At 35.2% G+C, this 22,144-nt stretch overlaps 1 long non-coding RNA gene across 2 annotated transcripts in view; it reads left to right on the top strand.

Moving 5' to 3' along the window:
* The window catches only part of LOC309658426, a 179,209-nt gene that overhangs the window by 53,426 nt on the left and 103,639 nt on the right, over window positions 1–22,144 (top strand). The window contains exons 3-4 of one of the 2 annotated variants that reach the window (XR_014262232.1): window positions 16,941–17,095; window positions 17,709–18,302. This is a non-coding gene — a long non-coding RNA (uncharacterized lncRNA). Of the gene's footprint in view, window positions 1–16,940; window positions 17,096–17,708; window positions 18,303–22,144 lie in introns of those variants that run through there. The other variant, XR_014262231.1, reaches the window with a different exon arrangement.

Raw genomic sequence — 22,144 nt, 5'->3', positions numbered from 1 at the left:
TTTTATTGATTTGAGTCCTCTCCCTCTTTTTCTTGATGAGTCTGGTTAATGGCTTATCAATTTTCTTTATCTTCTCAAAGAACCAACTTTTAGTTTTATTGATCTTTGCTATTGTTTTCTTTGTTTCTATCTCATTTATTTCTGCTCTGATCTTTATGATTTCTTTCCTTCTGCTAACTTTGGGTTTTGTTTGTTCTTCTTTCTCTAGTTTCTTTAGGTGTAAGGTTAGATTGTTTACTTGAGATTTTTCTTGTTTCTTTAGGTAGGCTTGTATAGCTATAAACTTCCCTCTTAGAACCGCTTTTGCTGCATCCCATAGGTTTTGGGTGGTCGTGTTTTCATTGTCATTTGTCTCTAGGTATTTTTTTGATTTCCTCTTTGATTTCTTCAGTGATCGCTTGGTTATTTAGTAACGTATTGTTTAGCCTCCATGTGTTTGTCTTTTTTACGTTTTTTTCCCTGTAATTCATTTCTAATCTCATAGCGTTGTGGTCAGAAAAGATGCTTGGTATGATTTCAATTTTCTTAAATTTACTGAGGCTTGATTTGTGACCCAAGATGTGATCTATCCTGGAGAATGTTCCGTGCGCACTTGAGAAGAACGTGTAATCTGCTGATTTTGGATGGAATGTCCTATATATATATCAATTAAATCTATCTTGTCTATTGTGTCATTTAAAGCTTCTGTTTCCTTATTTATTTTCATTTTGGATGATCTGTCCATTGGTGTAAGTGAAGTGTTAAAGTCCCCCACTATTATTGTGTCACTGTCGATTTCCTCTTTTATAGCTGTTAGCAGTTGCCTTATGTATTGAGGTGCTCCTATGTTGGGTGCATATATGTTTATAATTGTTATATCTTCTTCTTGGATTGATCCCTGGATCATTATGTAGTGTCCTTCCTTGTCTCTTGTAACATTCTTTATTTTAAAGTCTATTTTATCTGATATGAGTATAGCTACCCCAGCTTTCTTTTGATTTCCATTTGCATGGAATATCTTTTTCCATCCCCTCACTTTCAGTCTGTATGTGTCCCTAGGTCTAAAGTGGGTCTCTTGTAGACAGCATATATATGGGTCTTGTTTTTGTATCCATTCAGCCAGTCTATGTCTTTTGGTTGGGGTGTTTAATCCATTCACGTTTAAGGTAATTATCGATATGTATGTTCCTATGACCATTTTCTTAATTGTTTTGGGTTTGTTTTTGTAGGTCCTTTTCTTCTCTTGTGTTTCCCACTCAGAGAAGTTCCTTTAGCATTTGTTGTAGAGCTGGTTTGGTGGTGCTGAATTCTCTCAGCTTTTGTTTGTCTGTAAAGCTTTTGATTTCTCCATCAAATCTAAATGAGATCCTTGCCGGGTAGAGTAATCTTGGTTGTAGGTTCTTCCCTTTCATCACTTTAAGTATATCATGCCACTCCCTTCTGGCTTGCAGAGTTTCTGCTGAGAAATCAGCTGTTAACCTTATGGGAGTTCCCTTGTATGTTATTTGTCGTTTTTCCCTTGCTGCTTTCAATAATTTTTCTTTGTCTTTAATTTTTGCCACTTTGATTACTATGTGTCTCGGCGTGTTTCTCCTTGGGTTTATTCTGTATGGGACTCTCTGCGCTTCCTGGACTTGGGTGGCTATTTCCTTTCCCATGTTAGGGAAGTTTTCGACTATAATCTCTTCAAATATTTTCTCTGGTCCTTTCTCTCTCTCTTCTCCTTCTGGGACCCCTATAATGCGAATGTTGTTGCGTTTAATGTTGTCCCAGAGATCTCTTAGGCTATCTTCATTTCTTTTCATTCTTTTTTCTTTAGTCTGTTCCGCAGCAGTGAATTCCACCATTCTGTCTTCCAGGTCACTTATCCGTTCTTCTGCCTCAGTTATTCTGCTATGGATTCCTTCTAGTGTAGTTTTCATTTCAGTTATTGTATTGGTCATCTCTGTTTGTTTGTTCTTTAATTCTTCTAGGTCTTTGTTAATCATTTCTTGCATCTTCTCAATCTTTGCCTCCATTCTTATTCCGAGGTCCTGGATCATCTTCACTATCATTATTCTGAATTCTTTCTCTGGAAGGTTGCCTATCTCTACTTCATTTAGTTGTTTTTCTGGGGTTTTTTCTTGTTCCTTCATCTGGTACATAGCCCTCTGCCTTTTCATCTTCTCTCTCTTTCTGTAACTGTGGTTTTTGGTCCACAGGCTGCAGGATTGTAGTTTTTCTTGCTTCTGTTGCCTGCCCTCTGGTGGTTGAGGCTATCTAAGAGGCTTGATGGGAGGCTCTGGTGGTGGGATAAGTCTTAAGACTTATTGATATTCACTCTATCTCTGATTCCCAAACAACAATAGGAGGATTTCAAGATTTCATTTTGCAGCATGATTTTTGTATTTAGTTTCTGTAAACTCCAAAAATCTTATGCTTGAAGAAAAAATATTTTTTCTCCAGGGTCTGGTGGAGACTTGTGCAACTGGATAATGTCATGACAAATGACTGTTAAGTGGACTAGTTTCTGCAACCCTTTTTCATCTTCAAAGCACTCAGCAAAATCTGCTTTATTTTAGTGTTATTAAAGGACTTCAGAAAACATTTCAGAAGAGCTGAAAATAACACCTGTCAAGCTGAATTGGGGGATGGGGATATCTGGATAGATTCTCTAGACAGATGATCCTGAAGAAGTTGTCTGTGCTGGAGCCCTGGAATCCTCAGAGTTCACAGAGGTGACTCACCAGTCCTTCCTAGTGAAAGCTAACAGTTTATGCCTGACAGAGACCACTGTAGTAGCCTCTCTCACAAGGGCAACAGGTGACCACCTTTCCTCGAGAGATTCATTTCTTCTCCCGTGGGTCACAGGCTGGGAATTAACATTAAATTGCAACCTAATCCAACTGGAATGTGTTGATAAGAAAGAGCATACACACTTATAGGGGAGATATAAGAATTAGCTTATATTAGCAGGAGTTGAAGGAATGACCCAGGGATTGCACTTTGGGGGTACTTGCTGAGTAGGCCAGAATATAAGACTGCATAAGCAAGAATTCTCAGGACATGAGGATTTAACACTCAGGCAAGGGCCCCAGAAAATAGAGCTATCTCAACACTCTAGAAGAATGAAGAAAGAAATGTCCCATGTTGAGCAACAGACATAGCTGAGTTGCCATGACAGAATAAAGAGGCTACAGGAAGAGAGAAAGCTGGATAGAATAAATTACGTGAGTCCAGAAAACCTACCAGAGGAGAGGTTTTCAGGAGGAGCCAGAATACATACCATTCGCCAGGGCCATCCAAACTGCATTGATGAGCGGCATCGGCAACACAACAGGTTAAGTGGTAGCGCTCTTCCGTAAGGCTGAGTTGATGACAAGGGAGGCAGTAACAAACTTGGAATTGTTAATCTATGGATCTCAAAATAACAGGAGTGACCTCCAATGTCAGAAAAGCAGCTAAGGTTCATGTGACCTAAAGGTGGTGGTAAAGATAGTGAGCATAGTGTTCCAAAGGGCAAAAGAGACAGGCAGCCAGCTTGGGTGCTGTTAACGTCTTACAGCAAGAAAATGGCACGCATGGCGGAGCAGAAAGAGAACAGTAGTCACTCCAGTAAAAAGTCATAATTCTCTACTCAGTTTCTGGAACTGTGTCTATTTGAAGATCCATAGCTCATTTATTGGTGAAGAGCCAGATAGCTAGAACAAAGGGTTTTTTGCAACAATGCAGTCAGTACATATGACAAGGATTTCTTCAGTTCTTCCGCAGAGAGACATATGGCCTTTTCCTTAGGTGACAGTAAATTAAGGAGAGAGCTACAGTTTGATTCTGAAGGCTGTCTGCTGGCAGAATTCCCTTAAGAGGCTAATTAGCTATGGCCCACCCATATTATAGAGGGTAATCCGTTTTACTCAAAGTTTACCGATTTAAAGGTTAATCTCATCTAAAAAATACCCTCACAGAAACATCTAGAATAATATTTGACCAAATATCTGGTTGCCGTGGCCTAACTAAATTGATACAGAAAAGTAACTATTCCTTTATGTAATATTTTTTCTGTCTTCATTTTCTCCTTCCTCTTCTCTCTGTTCTCTTCTTTCTCCTTCTCCTTCTTCTTAATATCCTTATGCCTTTGTTTGTGTAGAAAGGAGATTAAGAGGTAATAACCAAGAAAGATACATGCAAACACTAATCAACTGCATTCTTATGGTAACCTATAAAGATCAAACTGTGAGAAATCATGATTATTATAAAATAGTGTTATTAATCATGACACAGAGGTTTTGTGTGAAATGAATATTTTGATTTTATATTTTTCACATGCTGATTCTTAATTTACTTCCCAATTAACTTACAAAGTTTTCCAGTTTTTGACGGCAACGATGATTTTTTTTTAAAAAAGTGTTACTCATAGTTTTCCTGACAGCAATATGCAAGAAAAATGCTATGTTTGATAAGTCTGAAACTTACTTAAAAGATTGCAATCTTTACTTCTGTGTTCTCTGTTAAATGTCAGCTATGTTTGGCCATTTACTTAGAGCTAAAATGAGTAGTCAGTTAACCTGATAAGATATAATTCACAGTGCATTTTTCAAGATGATCTGAGGGAGAGTCAGGTGAGGTCCCCAAAGCAAGTTGTGCATTCCATCCTGTTGTTTCATATACTGAGAACTGTTGTTTCGTGAAGAAAAATTCAATCTACGCTTTTTATTATTTAGTTTTCTTGTTATGTAAAGACATGCAATAATATTTAGAAAGGGCTAATTTCTACTTCATGCACTTCTTTGGAAAAGAAGAAGTATGGAATGAGAAAACCCTAAACTTTTAGCTAGTTGGCATAACTTACTGATGGGAAAATCTTGATACATTCATTTAACTAAGAAGTATTTTTTGTGTATACTAACTATATCAGGTCAGGCACTGTGCTATACAATGAAATTATTATGGTAAATATAAGGTACATTGTGTGCTTCCTCTTAAAGCTTGTAGACTATGGAAAAGAGATAGAAATAAAAATGTCAAAACCATTATTATAGAATGGGAAGTACGGGGTGTTATTCCCTGGGCCCCTAATTAAGAGTCAGGGAGCTTGATTTATTCAAGTATAGTGGAATATTTAGAAGACAGGAAGAAGTATTCCTGTATCAATTGGTAGAGCAGTCACTAGTATTTTTGTGTCTAGGAGAAAATGCAAACTGTCTTTTGGATTACCATTCTTTTTCAGACTTTTCCATGGCCTGGCCCCTTCTCAGTGATGCTGACTGAAAGGGATTAGGGATCTTTTTGCCCCAGAAAAAGTTACAACAGTGGTGGCAATAGCTAGAACAGATAGTGTTGCATCCTGTTGCAGATACTCCTTGAGAGGAGGGGATGATGTTATCACAGATTATGAACCTGGTATCTTCTCTTTGGACGAAAAACATGATTAGAACCTCTTTCTAGATTGTCCAGAATGAAGTCCACTCACATTAAAGGCTCCAAAGACCTCAGAGGGGAACTCACGAGGAAGCAAGAGGGCCTCTTTATTTGAGATCCAGAAATATCTCCAGGACCTGTTGGTTTGTCTAGATTATTCCTCTGTGGCTATGTTTTGAGTCTTTGCAGCACCAGCCACCCAGGCACAGTGGCAGACCCCCAAAACAGAGACTGGATGTGACTGTGCATAAGACTTCTAGCCTTGGACAATAAGCGTGAGCCTTTGTGGGACCCTAGAGAATCTTTCCAGGAATATGACTCACTGGATGAATCATCAAAATAGAGACCAAGATTCACTAGAGTGTGCTAGACATTTTTTTTCCAGTTAAGGTTTATTGGAACTCTGTGGTCTAATTTACAATGCTCCAATCTTCCAGCAGTCAAGGAAAATTTTTGCAACTGATATTTTTGTAATTTGGAGCTTCCGGCAAAGGGAGGCAGCTTCCATCCAGACGTGCCCCTTGGGGTTTTGGACTCCCTGAGGTTTTAATGACCCTGACATAACTAGTAGGTACGTTGCTTTTATTTTTTGTTTTGTTTCTGTTGTTTTGGTTGTTGTTTTGTTTTGAAGACAAGGTGTTAGAAACCACAAACACTTTTTTGTTTAATTTTTGTTGAAAGAGGGTAAGATTTAACTGGGTTGGAGATATACACTATCCATTGGGGTGGGAAAAATTACTTTAAAGTTTTTTAATATAATATATATAGATATATATATGTATAGATATATAGACACATACATACTACTGTATTTGAGGGAGATCTGATTATTGTTATAGTAACCTCTAAATACCTGATCAAGTATTTCAAAATGATTTGCTCAGTGGTCTGTTTAAAATTGTAATTTGAGTTTTTCTTTATAATGAAAATTCCCTGTAAATATTTCCCCTATGTCTGTATTTAGAAAGTGTTATTTTTGAAAATTAATTATACACGAGTAGACCTGTATGTTTATGTTATCTGAAAGATTGACTATAGTAGGTCTATCTATACATTAGACTAAGCATTGAGGGGATGAATATCCTTGTCTGAAGTTTCCAAATCACATCAAAGAAATAGAGCAAAAAATATATATGTAATTAACAATGATACAAAAATATTGGTCACTTTTTACATTTCATAAAGAATCATGGCTACAGATGATTTTAAAGTATTATTACTATTTTTAATTTCAGGCAGTTTTTTTTTTATTGGAGTATAGTTAATTTACAGTGTTGTGTGAGTTACAAGTGTAGCAAAGTAACATTTTTTTTGTAATACAGTTTATTACAAAATATTGAGTATCGTTCTTTGTACTATACATAGGTCCTTGTTGTTTATCTATCTTATATATAGTAGTATGTATATGTTACTCCCAACTTCATAATTTATTCCTCCCCCCCACATTTCCCCTTTGGTAACCATAAGTTTGTTTTCCCCTTTGGTAACCATAAGTTTGTTTTCCCCTTTGGTAACCATAAGTTTGTTTTCTTTATCTGTGAGTTGGTTTCTGTTTGGTAAATAAGTTCATGTGTATCATTTTTTCTTTTTTAGTTCCACACTCTAGTAATATCATATGGTATTTGTCTTTCTCTGTCTGACTTAACTTCACTTAGTATGATTAACTCTAGTTCCATCCATGTTGCTGAAAATGGCATTATTTCATCTTTTTCATGTCTGAGTAGTGTTCCGTTTTATATATATATATATATATATATATATACATACATATATATATAGATATATACATATATACGTATATACATATACATATATATATACATATATACATATATACACACACACATATATATATATATATATATATATATATATATATATATACACACATATATATATATACCACATCTTCTTTGTCCATTCATCTGTCGATAGATATTCAGGCTGCTTCCATGTCCTGGCTATTGTAAATAGTGCTGCAGTGAACACTGGGGTGCATGCATCTTTTTGAATTATGGTTTTCTCTAGATATGTGCTCAGAAGTGGGATTGCTGGATCATATGGTAGTTCTGTTTTTAGTTGTTTAAGGAACCTCCATACTGTTCTGCATAGTGGCTGTACCATTTTACATTCCCACCAACCGTGTAAGAGGGTTCCCTTTTCTCCACGCCCTCTCCAGCATTTATTGTTTGTAGACCTTTTGATTATGGCCATTCTCACTGGTGCGAGGTGGTTCCTCATTGTAGTTTTGATTTACCTTTCTCTAATAATTAGCGATTTGAGCATCCTTTCATGTGCCTGTTGGCCATCTCTATGTCTTCTTGGGAGAAATGTCTATTTAGGTCTTCTGCAATTTTTTTCATTGAGTTTTTCTTTTTCTATTGAGCTGTGTGAGCTGTTTGTATATTTTAGAGTTTAATCCCTCATGGGTTACATCGTTTGCAAATATTTTCTCCCATTCTGTAGGCTCTTTTCGTTTTGTTTATGGTTTCCTTTGCTGCGCAAAAGATTTTCAGTTTAACTAAGTCCCATTTGTTAATTTTTGTTTCCATTTTCATTGCTCTAGGAGGTGGTTCCAAAAAGATTTTGCTACAATTTATGTCAAAGTGTCTTCTGCCTATGTTTTCCTCTAGGAGTTTTATAGTATCCACTCTTACATTTAGGTCTTTAACTCATTTTAAGATTATTTTTGCGTATGATGTTAAAGAATGTTCAATTTCATTCTTTTACATGTAGCTGTCCAGTTTTCCCAGCACCAGTTATTGAAGAGGCTGTCTTTTCTCTACTGCGTATTCTTGCCTTTGTTGTCATAGATTAATTGACCATAGGTGGTTGGGTCTACTTCGGGGCTCTCTTTCCTGTTCCATTGATCTATATTTCTGTTTTGTGCCAGTACCATGTTGTTTTCATGACTGTAACTTTGTAGTATGGTCTGAAGTCAGGAAGTCTGTTACCTCCAGCTCCGTTTTTCTTTCTTAAAGTTGGTGTGGCTAATAGGGGTCTTTGTGTTTTCATACAAATTAAAAAATTTTTTGTTCTAGTTCTGTGAAAAATGCCATTGGTCATTTGATAGGGATTGCGTCGAATCTGTGGATTGTCTTGGGTTATATGATCATTTTAACAATATTGATTCTTCCAGTCCAAGAACATGGTATATCATCCAACTGTTTGTGTCATGTTTAATTTCTTTAATCAGCATCTTATGGTGTTCAGAGTACAGTTCTTTTGTCTCCTTAGGTAAGTTTGTTCTTAGGTATTTTATTTCTTTTGATGTGATGGTAAATAGGATTGTTTCCTTAATTTTTCTTTCTGATCTTTTGTTGGCTTTAAGTGGACTTTAAGGCTTCAGTTCCCCCCTATACTCCTGGTCCAACCACACACCTGGGGGGGCCTTCAGGCAGATTTTTTTAAAGCTATTTGAATGTATATTCAAGGGCAGCAACAAATCTCTCATCCTTGGATTTAATACATCTTTTTATTGCATTATAGATGAATTTACTTTACAAGATAGTTACTTACCTTTGCTCTGATAGATTCACCAGTTCTTTTATAATAAGTTTGGTTCAGCTCAGCATCTAAATTCTACAAAATTAGTCTTGCTCATTTCCATTTAGATGAGCGCCTGATTAAAGTACAATGGCACTCTGACTTCTTAATATAAACCTTTACATTTTTTTATAGGAAAGTTTTACACAGTTTAACACAATAAAATTTGATGCCATTCAAGCACTATATATTTGTCTTAGTTCATGTTTTCATTATGATGTGCTTGAGTTCTAAGGTTTGTGTAAGTGTATAAAGATTTCTAGTAACATTTTCCCCAGAATAGTATTTTAATTTTTATAAGGAACTTGAAAATTAATAGTTAGTATATGAGGAGAAACATGTGAAGAATAAAGAGGTGAATAAAGATGAAAAATTAAAAATTGAGGATAATAATGAGGATGTGAACTAAAACACTGGCTGCATTGTCTTCTATGAATAATTTTCCAGACTTTACTGAGTATATCCATGTTTTCTCATTCTTCTCAAACATTGGAAGGGCTTTCTTTCTTTTAAATCTCTCAGTAATTATTCTTGTTATCCTCTACTAGTGACTTATGAAAGAAATTTCTCCTGCCGTTACTTGATTTTCTCTGTTTCCTTAATCTCTTCCTGTGTATTGGATCATCACATCAACATTCAAATATGCTCTAGAATCTCTTACCTCAAATAGAAAAAAAAAAAAAAAAGACAGTAAAAATATTAGTTAGATCTCTGAAATAAATGTCTGGTCCAGAAAATAACTTAATGATATGAATTCTGGCACAGACATCACCTTCTTAAGTCCAGAGAAATGTCTTTCTTTTATTTTTTCCTCCTCTAACACATTACTGTGCATTGTCTTATTGGAACAAGCTACTAAATCTCTCCAACCCTTCAACGTGTCATTGAATTCATATTCTGCAACTTCCTGTCCCAATAATGTTAATCTCACCATTTCTTTTATCCCGTGTTTGATTATCTAGAAAGTAAAGATAATATCTGTAGCAGACATAAGTGGTTGCCTACCTCACTTTCAATCTCCCTACTTGGTTATTTTGTTCATGTTTTTAATTCTCTCCCATAGGACTCACTGTTAAATCCTGCGTACTCTAAGCTGATCATTAAAATCTTATTCTCTTTGCCAGTGATAGATCTAGGGATGATTACGAAACTTTGATCCTACCCTAAAGATAAAAAATATATTTTAATCATGGTTAAATTTGTATTCATCTTCATTTACATTTGGAGAAGTCTGCTGGAAAGAGTCTGGGGAAAGTTGCCCCTTTAAAAAAGAAAACTCACGCAAGAAGAGTTACCCACATTTTCTACTACACGTTCTCATGCTTACACACAGAGTCATAACCATTTTACTCTCATGAAGGGAGGAAGGCTGAGAACAAAGGTGCTGAGGAGGGCAGGTCAGAAAATAACGAAAAGAGCTGGGTTCTTGATGACATCATTCAGCCACTGAATTAAACAACCCTGGGGGTGCCTGACCTTTAGAGTCTTTGCTATATGAGGTAATAAATTTTTCTTACTGAATTGGGATTTTCTATTTTTTTCAGGCAAAAGAATCTTATATAGTGTAGTACTTACCCACAAGTCTGGTGAGATGATTTAATAAGTTAATTCACATATACCACATAGCAGAGAGCTTGGGACATAAAATACTTAAAAATGGAAATTATTACAATTGAATTTTCCCCTCTTCCTCTCCTTCTTCTCCTTCTTCTTCTCATAGTATTAGTATTAGTAATAATTAGTACTGTTTTACTTTACGATTTCATGCGGTCTAAGTAAATTTAATTTCCCCAATAGCAGTACCATGCATCTTTATGAAAGAAAACAAGAAACACTATCAAGCAATTAGATAAACACATAACATTTTCTGTAGTTTAAGAATCATCTTTTGGCTTACAAGATTTTCAAATGTAGGGGATTTTAAATGCCTCCTCCGTTCTTCATTACCTGCTGAGTTATCCATGACCTAAATATATGCCTCATCCTTATATTTTTACCATTAGACTCATATGCCTCCTTCAGGGGTGATGCATTCTACTCAATAATGACAGATAATGATATAAAATTTAAGCAAATAGTAATGTTATAAATGGACCTTAATCATTTCAAATCTTATGTTTCTCACTCAGAAAGGACCAAGCTTTCCAAAATAGTAGTGGACCAGATGGAAGAAATGTAATATTCAAAGGCAAATCTATATACGTTACTTCAGATATATCAAGTAAAGGTAAAAATGGATATTTGTTTCTGAAGAGAGATGAAACACCTTGCTAATTTTCATTAAGTACTTAGTCTTAATGAATTTCACTTAAATCATACGTAATTTTTAAATAGATCTTTATTGGAGTATAGTTGCTTCACAATGCTGTGTTAGTTTCTGCTGTACAACAAAGTGAATCAGCCATATGCATACACGTGTCCCCATATCCCTCTTGAGCCTCCCTCCCATCCTCCCTATCCCACCCCTCTAGGTCATCGCAAAGCACCGAGCTGATCTCCCTGTGCTGTGCTGCTTCTTCCCACTAGCAAACTGTTTTACATTTGGTAGTGTATGTATGTCAATGCTACTCTCAGTTCGCCCCAGCTTTCCCTTCCACCCCAGTATCCTCAAGTCCATTCTCTATGTCTACATCTTTATTCCTGCCCTGCCACTAGGTTCATCAGTACCATTTTTTTTTTTTTTAGATTGCATATATGGAATCTATTCCATATATGCGTTAGCATACGTATTTGTTTTTCTTTTTCTGACTTACTTCACTCTGTATGACAGACTCTAGGTCCATCCACCTCACTACAAATAACTCAGTTTCGTTTCTTTTTATGACTGAGTAATACGCCATTGTCTATAGGTGCCACATCTTCTTTATCCATCTAGGTTAGTTCTATGTCCTGGTTATTGTAAATAGTGCTGCAGTGAACACTGTGGTACATGTCTCTTTTTTGAATTATGCTTTTCTCAGGGTATATGCCCAGTAGTGGGATTGCTGGGTCATATGGTAGTTCTACTTTTAGTTTTTTAAGGAACCTCCACACTGTTCTCCATAGTTGTATCAACTTACATTCCCACCAACAGTGCAGGAGGGTTCCCTTTTCACCACACCCTTTCCAGCATTTATTGTTTCTCGATTTTTTGATAATGGCCATTCTGACCGGTGTGAGGTATCACCTCACTGTAGTTTTGACTTGCATTTCTCTAATAATTAGTGATGTTGAGCATCTTTTCGTGTGCCTCTTGGCCATCTGTATGTCTTCTGGGACCTAATTAAACTTAAAAGCTTTTGCACAGCAAAGGAAACCATAAATAAGATGAAAAGACAACCCTCAGAATGGGAGAAAATATTTGCCAATGAAACAATAGATAAAGGATCAATCTCCTAAATATACAAACAGCTCGTGCAGCTCAATATCAAAAAAAACAAACAATCCAATTAAAAAATGGGCGGAAGACGTAAATAGACATTTCACCAAAGACATAAGTAATTTTTTGATCGACTTGAATGCCAGCTTTATATTCAGAGTGGTCAAGTTCAAATAATTTTTGGGAGAACTGAGCACACATGCAACAAAATGTGAGGACATTAATCGAAATTTAAGGACTATAAACTTTCCAAATAACTCTAACATAAAATCAGTGAAAAAATTTAAGCAATATATAATACTGACATAACTGTTGCTTCAGTCTTCTTGTAAATTAAATAGAAATAACACCGATAAGTAAATTTTCTTATATGGGTTTAATAAAAAATGGTTCTTGAAAACTAAAAAAGAGAAAAATTAAGTACATAATTACATTGGAGTCAAAGTACGTTTTATTGTTGTTGTTGTGATAACAGTTGCTAATTTTCAACAATACAGGAATTGTTGCCTAACTATAGTTTTCTTTGTTCCAAATAGATTTTTCAAAGTAAAAATATGACATAAATTTTGCCCATAAGATGATTAGACAAAACTGGCATTGGGATGGAAAGTCATGTGTTTCAAGACCCTTCACACCAAGAGATATTTAGGCATTATTACTTAGATTAATTGAGCTTTTATTAAAGCTAATTTTCTAGTATTCACACTTCAAAATACAGATGGAAATAAAATATATAGTTCTCAGTTTGGCAGGAGTGTACTATACAATTTATAATAAAGTTGATTTATATTAATTGCTAGAAAATTTATGGGCAACAGATTTATTTTAATGGAGTCATTTATGGTCCTAATTTGTTTTATTGATATTAGGATCCGGACATCTTGCTGTTTTAAAAAGATACTCAAGCACAGGGAGATCAGCTCCGTGCTTTGTGACCACCTAGAGGGGTGGGATAGGGACGGGGGAAGGGAGAGGCAAGAGGGAGGGCATCTGGGGCTATATGTATATGTATAGCTGATTCACTTTGATATACAGCAGAAACTAACACAACACTGTAAAGGAATTATACTCCAATAAAGATGTTAAAAAAAAAAAGTTAACAAACAGCAAATTAAAAATGGATGATTTTTTTAATCCATTTACAATTAATTAAATAGTACATTTTGTTTTCTTTTCTTTTTTCTCCTTATGATTGTTGTTTTTCATTGTCGCCCCTATGTCCTTATGCTAATAAATAAAGTTGGTTTCTGCTAAATACAGTATTGAAAATCAAGAAGGAAATACACTATTCTCTTATTCTCCTTTAATTTGAAAATATGTGTATTGGCACCACTATACTGCTTTCAGTTAACGTTAATTTGTGTGTACTTTACATTTTTTTATCAGTCTTGCTAAGGGTTTCTCTTAGTTTCCTGTTGCTGCTGTACCAAATTAACACAGTCTTAGTGACTTAAAACACCACAAATTGATTATTTTACAGTTCTGGAGATCACAGTTCAAAATAGGTCTAACTAAGCTACAGTTAAAATGTTTACAGGACCCCATTCCTTCTGCACATTCTGGGAATCCAGTTTCTTGCCTTTCTCAGCTTCTAGAGGCTCTCCCCAATCCTCAGCTACTGGCCCCCTTCCATACTTACAGCCTGAAATGAGATCATTCTCACTTTGCTTCCACTGTCACATCTCCTTCTCTGACTCCGACACTTCTGCTTCCCTCGTCTACTCTTTTTCAAAATAAGGACCTTTGTGATTACACTGGCTCACCAGGGTAATTCAGGAAACGCTATGGAGATCCTGACTTAACTGCATCTGCAATGTCTCTTTGCCATGTAAGGGAACATATTCCCAGGTTCTGGGAAATAACACTTATACAACTTGGGAGGGGGTATTATTCTACTACTACAGAGTTTATCAATTTTATTAAACTTTCAAAGATTAACGCTTATGGCTTTGTTATTTTTCTCTATTTTATATCTTTGATCTTTGTTCTCATCATTCTACTTTTTATCCTTCTTCTTCCTCTGGGTTTTAAATTTCCCCTTTTCCTTTTTAGAATCTTGAGATGGAGGCTTAGCTGATTGATTTTTTAAACTTTCATATTTAAATGATAAAGTATAGCCAAAGACTGTTTTGCCTCAATCATATAAGTTTTGATAAGGTACATTTCTATTTCCATACTGTCAATAATATATTTTAAATTCCCATTGCATTTTTTTAAACAAGTGTTCATTTAGACACGTACTGCTAATTCTCAAACACATAAGATTATCTCATTATTCTTCGCGAAAGCATTTATTCATTTATGTATGTTCACAGAACATATGATCCTTTGTGACTTATTGAGACTTGTTTTATAGCCCCAAAGACTATGTATTTTAGCTGCCAGATGTAGTATTCTATAAATTTCTGTTAGGTAAGTTAGATAATAATATAGTTTAAAACTTTTATATCTAGAAGAGATACAGCAGAGGAGAAGGGGTTGAGAGGTGGGCAAAATGGGTAAAAGGGATCGACTCTGTGGTGATGGATGATAACTACACTTTTGATGATGATCCCGTTGTGTATTGAATTACAGTGTTGCACACCGGAAACTTTTATAATGGTATACATCAATTTTACTTCAATAAAAAATAAAGCTTTTATAGCATTACTGATTGTTTTGTTTTTAATTATGCGAAAATCCTGTTTGAAATAGCTGTGGTTCATTGTATATTTTTCTGTAACTCCTGTTAATTCTGTCAGTGTTTTAAATGTATGTTGCTTTGTGTTATTACTGGTTATTTTCTAAATTCAGCTTTTTAATCTTTACCTTTTCAAAGTGACTTAAATTATGCCAATTAGCCATTATTGTAAGTAAAATACCATGTATTGTTGTTTTGTCCTTTGTACTTTAGTTGTCACTCATTCTCCTTCTATTATGTGTTATGTATGCACAGTGTAGTTTTTTCTTTAAAGAGTTAGTAACTATTTAATATATTTTATAAATATTATTTTATAGTTAAATTCACAATTTCCCTTTCCGGTGCTCTTCGTTTCTTCCTGCAGATACGTACATCAGTAAATTTGTGCTCATTTTTGTTTGTTTGTTTTGGTTTGGTTTGGTTTTCTTTGTCTTATCTGAAGAGCTATCAACAGTATTCCTTGCAGTCTGGTTCAGCTAGCAACAAATTCTGCCTGTTCTTGTTTATTTGAAAATTTCATTATTTAACCTTAATTTTGGGACAAAATTATTAGTAGAGATAAAGTTTGGGGGTTACACATTTTTCCTATAATTTCATTAAATATATGATTTTATTATCTCTGGCTTCACTTGTTTCTGATGATGTTAGCTCTCATTCTTCTTATTGTTGTGCCAGAATATAATGTATCTTTTTATTTTCTGGTTAAATATTATTTTCATTTATGATGTTTGACTATGATGTGACTTTCTTTGAATGTATTCTATTTGTGTCTTGCAGAATTTTTTAAAAATAAATTTTTGTTTTTAGAAAACATTTTAGATTTATAGAAAAATTGAAAGGGTAATACAGACAGTTCCCATATACCCAGCCCCGAGTTACATTCTGCACCCATCCTGGATTCCCCTGACCTCTTAAATGATTTTTTAAAATTTGTTTATATTAATATTTACTATTTGAGCTGTAAAGCTCTATGGAATTTTACAAATGCTTAGTGTCATGTATCTGCAATGAAAGTATACAGCATTGTTTTGAAACTCTGAACATATTCCCTGTGTTTCATCATCATTTCTAGCCCTTCTTTAATCTACTGGCCATTACTGATTTACCATGCCTATAGGTTCTGTCATTTCCAGATGTCATATAAGTGGAATAATTCAGTATGTAGACTTTTGCTACTGGCTTCTTTCATTTTACCCTATACATTTAATATTCATCCATATCCTTTCATGGCATTTTAGTTCATTTATTTTTCTTCATTGAAGAATATTGCACTGTTTGAATGTACCACACTTTGTTTATCCATTCATCTATTTCTCTCTTGATTGTCTTTGTCCCTTGTGAAATACCAGTTGACTGCATTTCTGTGCCTCTCCTTCTGGGCTGTTTCTATGGTTTAATTGATCTATGTGTCTATTCTTGAGCCAATATCATGCTCTCTTGATTACTGTAGCTTTATAGTAATTCTTGAAATCAGGAATTGTTAGCACTACAGCTATGCTGTTAATCTTCTATTATTGTTTTGGCTGTTTTAGGTCTTTCTCCTTTCCACATTAACTTGATATTAGTGTGTCAATATCAAGAAAAGAGCTCACTGGAATTTTGATTGGAATTGCATGGAATATATAGATACAGTTAAGAAGAATAAACATCTTAATAATATTGATTTTTCCAGTCAGTATACACAGAATAACTCTTGATTTATTTAATCTTTGGTTTCTTTTATCAGCATTTTATAGTTTTGCACATATAGTTCCTATACATATTTTGTTAGATTTATATTTAAGTACTTCATTTTTATGGTACAATATACCTGGTATGTTTTTTTTTTGTTTATAATATTAACTAGAAATTTATTTTATTTATTTTTGGCTGTGGTGGGTTTTTGTTTCTGTGCGAGGGCTTTCTCTAGTTGCGGCAAGCGGGGGCCACTCTTCATCGCGGTGCGCGGGCCTCTCACTGTCGCGGCCTCTCTTGTTGCAGGGCACAGGCTCCAGACGCGCAGGCTCAGTAGTTGTGGCTCACGGGCCCAGTTGCTCCGCGGCACGTGGGATCTTCCCAGACCAGGGCTCGAACCCGTGTCCCCTGCATTGGCAGGCAGATTCTCAACCACTGCACCACCAGGGAAGCCCAACATGGTATGTTTTAATTTCAAATTTCATTGACGTATTAAATGTATGTGTGTTTATATTTATATGTACGGTATATATACAAAATACATATATATGTATGTATAGCATATACACAAAAATATATACTAAACCATGAATCCTGTGACCTTGTTATGGTCCTTTATTATTTCCATAATTTTCCAAAATTATATTTTTCTGCAGAGACAGTCATGTCATCTGCAAGTATAGACAGCTTTATGTAATCCTTTCCAAGCCAAATACTTTCTCTTTGTTTTTTTTTTTTCTTGTTTTAAAGTACTAGCTAAAAATCTCACTAAAACGGAGAGTAGGAAGAGTAAAAGAGAATATCTTTCCTTTTTTCTGGATTTTAGTGAGAAAGTTTTCAACTTCTTAACATGATATATAAATATTTTTATGTCACGTAATGCTTGTGTCTGGTTTTGGTATTATGGTAATGCTGACCTCATAGAATGAGTTTCCTCAGCTTCTGTTTTCTGGAAGAGATTGTGGTAATTGGCACCCTTTCTTTTGATTTGGTAAAATTCACCGGTGACTATCTGAACTGAAGGTTTCTTTTTTGGAAGGTTTTTGATTATTGATACAATTTTTTTTTTAATAGATATGGGCCTGATCAGATTACCTGTCTCTCCTTGTGTAAGTTTTAAGCATTTGTGTCTGTGAAGAAATCATTCTGTTTCATCTAAATTATAGAGTTCTGCTTGTTGTTCTTTACTGCCTTTTTAACATTCATGAAACAGGTCAGGATGACGTCTCTTTAATTTCTGATACTGGTAATTATTTTTTCTTTTCTTTTCTTTTTCTGTTAACCTGGCTAGAGGTTTATCAGTTTTGCTGGTCTTTTCAAAGAAGTTTTTGGTTTCATTGATTTTCTCTACTAAAGTTTTCAGTTTCAATAACTTATGCTCACATATGTATTATTTCTTTTTACTTTCTGTTTACACTAATATTAAATTGTTCTTCATTCTCTAGTTTCCTGAGGTGGAGCTCAGATTACTGATTATAGATCTTTCTTCTTTCTGAATATATGCACTTAATTTTCCTCTCAGCACTGCTTTCTCTGTATCTACAATTTTTTTAAAATTTTTAATTCTATATAATTGCTTTTTAAAATTCCTCTTGAGACTTTTCTCTGTGATCCACATGAGCTTGAGAAAAATGTATCTTTTATTGTTGTTGAGTGGAGTAGTCTATAAATGCCAGTTATATTAGTTTGATTGCTATTACTGTCCAGGTCAAGTCTATCCTTACTGATTCTGTACCTACTTGATCTATCAGTTTTTGCTTCACATATATTGAAAGCTTGATGTCAGATTCCACAACTTTAGGAGTTTTATGTCTTTTTGGAGAATTGATACTTTTATTAATATGTAATGTCCCACCTTTTCCTTGGTATTTTTAATTAAAAAAAAAATTTTTTTAACATCTTTATTGGAGTATAATTGCTCTACAATGTTGTGTTAGTTTCTGCTGTATAACAAAGTGAATCAGCTATATGTATACATATATCCCCGTATCTCCTCCCTCTTGCATCTCCCTCCCACCCTCCCTATCCCACCCCTCTAGGTGGTCACAAAGCACCGAGCTGATCTCCCTGTGCTATGCGGCTGCTTCCCACCAGCTATCTATTTTATATTTGGTAGTGTATGTATGTCCATGACACTCTCTCACTTCGTCTCAGCTTACCCCCACTGGAATGGTTTTGACCCAGAAAGAATGTCACCAATAAACAGTCTCACTATGAAACAAGATAGAGAACAACCCCTCAGGGAGCTGACTGTAAGGCTGGAGGCAAGGCCCCTCCTACACTTTTCTTCACTCCCACATGGAGCAAAAGACTCAGTTATGTGTTTATTCCAAATCTTGTAAAGCAGCACTGGCTGTAGGGGCTAACCCTGCCCTTTGTTTCCAGGTGTCCCAAGCTGATTCTTAAATCAGCTTTGTTGAAATTAATATGCCTACTCCAAAGTTTTTAGTTTAGTATTAACTTCATATGCCTTTCTTATTCCCTTTACATTTTTTGAATTATTGGAATTTATTTTTAGAATAGTTTTGAGCTTGCAGAAAAATTGAGCAGAATGTTCAGAGTTCCCATATACTCCCCCTCCTACTCCTTCCCTTGCCCTCATTATTAACATCTTGCCTTGGTGTGGTAAGCATGTTAAAATTGAACCTACATTGATACATTGTTATAAAATAAAGTCAGTTATTTTAAGGGCTCACATTCTTTGTGATCTACAGTTCTGTGGGTTTTGTCAAAGGCATGATGTTATGTACCCACCATTACCACCACATCATGTGGAATAGTTTTACTGCCCTAAAAATCCTGTCTGCTCTAGCTGTTCATCCTTCCCTCCTCCCCTCCCCAATCCCTGGCAGATTGTTCTTTTTTTCACTGTGAATGTGATAAATTCCAGATTTTCTCCAAATATATTATGGCAGATTATACTCCAACACGTGGAAGGGAAGTATTATCACAGTAGTTTTTTTTCAAATATAATCAGACTGGGTTTATGCCTCTCCTACAAAGATTGATCATAATAAAGTATATTGTCTCTAACACTTGTTCACCTGAGTTTGGATTATATAAGAACTACTGAAATAGGCCACCAATCTTCCAACTCTTGTGCTAGAAAGAGCCTCTTTTTTTTTTTTTTTTTTTTTTTGTTGAAACCATACTAGCCTCTAATGAATTCAGCCAATTAAAGGAACTAAAGGTTTCTTTTCTCATTGTTCCTATGATCTATATACTCTGTGTGCCTACAAGATGCCAGTATTAAGAGTTCATTCCTTGCATATTCTCTGTCCATCACCACTGCCCTATGCTATGAGGAAGTGCTTCTTCTCCACCCCTCACTTGGGTTACAGAAGGATTAGTCTGTATAACCACTTACTCTAGGCTAAGTGAGGTCTTTGAGTGCCTCATAAGGCCTCTTTAGCCATAGTTCTTGATGCTCTGGACTTATTGGCATGTTCATAGGAGTTTTTGTGGAAATGTAGTTACCTGGAAGTGCTGAGGTGTCTGTTCGCTTGTTTGAAACTTGAGTAACGTAAACACCTTGTTCTTCTGCTTAATCCCCAAGGATTGACATGGGGATGGTTCAATTTCTCCCTTTAGTATATTCAGTAGACTAACGCAGCAATGTGCTGTGTTCTCCTTCAATAGTCCTTGTTGCTCCCATTTACTACCCACATGGTAAGAAAGCTGTCCTACATGTTTATCTCAAACTTACATGGAGAAATTTGAGAAGAGTCAATTAGTAGAACCATCCATAATGCCAACTACTAGTAAGGGTCTATAGAGGCAAACATAGATACATATATCCATATCTGTCTGTCTGTCTATCTATCTATCTATCTATCTATCTATATCTCCTCTGGAAATTTTTTTCCGTGATAACATTAGTTGGTGGGAACGAATTTTTCATAGAATATGTAAAGGCCATTCTGTGTGTACATGTTTGTATATATTTCATAATTTTCCATGTATATGTAGATAGAAATCTACACACCAAAGTTCTACTTCATTTATGTAATTATTAAGGTTATTTTATAATGAAATGTTAAGATTTCAAAGAATTTTTATCTCCTAATTTTCTCCCAAATATTAATTTAATTACATAGGGGAACATGTCATCTAAATTCCTAAATAGTTATATCAATATTGATGCTAATTTTCAACGCTTTTTTCATCAAGTGTATATATTAATAAGATGTGTGAAATTTTTTAATTCTAGTGATAGCTTTAGGTATAGATTTTTTTTTGATTTCTATGTGTGTGGTGTGTTTTATTATATATTAGTCTCTTAAATCAAATAGAAAACAAAAAGTGGAGCTACAAACCAAAGTTACAACAGTATTAGCTTTTCTCATCGCCCGTCTATCTACTTTTGCCAGAGGTCTTTATTTCTTCATAAGGCTTTGAGCTACTGTGCAGGGTCCTTGACTCCAACCTGAAGAACTCCCTGTGGCAGGCGGGTCTGGTGGTTAAGAACTCTCTCAACTCTTGATTAACTGGGAATGTCTTGATTTCTCCCTCATTTTCGAAGGAAAGTTTTGCTAGATATAGGATTCTTGGTTGACGGTTTCTTTCCTTCAACACTTGAAGTACATTGAGCCATGCCATCTGGCCTCCGAGGCTCCTGATGAGAAATCTGCTCATGACCTTCCTGGCAAATCTTCTCTCAGCTTCATAGAACTTTCATAATGTACCTTATCATGTCTTATGCAGCAGAACATTTTGTATAGTATCGTGAAGTCAGTTAAGTTGCAACATTATTTTGAGACCAGAATTTAAGGAAAAGGAATTGAATATTTCAAGTGTAGAGATTATGAGGTCTTTAAAATTATTACAGATTTTCAAACGAGAAATAAAAAGGCCACTGAAGTATCCTACAGATTTTAATTTATAACAAAGTGAATACCAATGTCTAATAACACACGTAAAGAAAAATTTCTTTGGGATCCTTTTTCCTAAGTGTAAAGGGGCCTTGAACTCAAGAAGTGAGAAAACCCCTGTGGTTTACCCCCAGCTGTGATGCATCCATTTCTTGCTCTGACCTCAGAGTGCACCACTGTGATGTACTTCACAGAGCCCTGTAAAAGGGGCAGCTGGGCCCAGGTTTTTGGTCCTTAGAGCCCAGGAAGCTGCTTTTGGTGACCTGACGGCCTTGGACCTACAGTTAGCTTGTTTTTTCCTTGTTGCTGCCATTTTGTTGATTTGTTTTTCTCTTTTCTCTACTCTTTTTTATTTTTCTCATTTTTCTTTCTTCTTTGCCTTCTTCTCATTTTTCTCTCTTTATCATTTCTTTTAGTTTAAAATTTTTTCTTCTCCATTTTTTGGTGTTTCTTTTCCATTTCTTCTGCTTTCTTTTCTTCCTTTGTTCTTTTTCTCATTTGTATCTTAATTTTAGTTAGTATTGCTAGATTAGTACAATTAGCATAGTCAGTACTGTTGGTATAGTTAGCATAGCTGGTGTAGTTAATACTTGATTAGCATAGTGTAGTTAGTGCTAGTTAGCGCCGTTGGTACAGTTA

The sequence above is a fragment of the Balaenoptera physalus genome (genome assembly GCF_965194825.1).
Source record: "Balaenoptera physalus genome assembly, chromosome: 3".
Taxonomy (NCBI): Eukaryota; Metazoa; Chordata; class Mammalia; order Artiodactyla; family Balaenopteridae; genus Balaenoptera; species Balaenoptera physalus.
The sequence above is the reverse complement of the archived record's forward strand: the minus strand, read 5'-3'. Positions and strand labels throughout refer to the sequence as shown.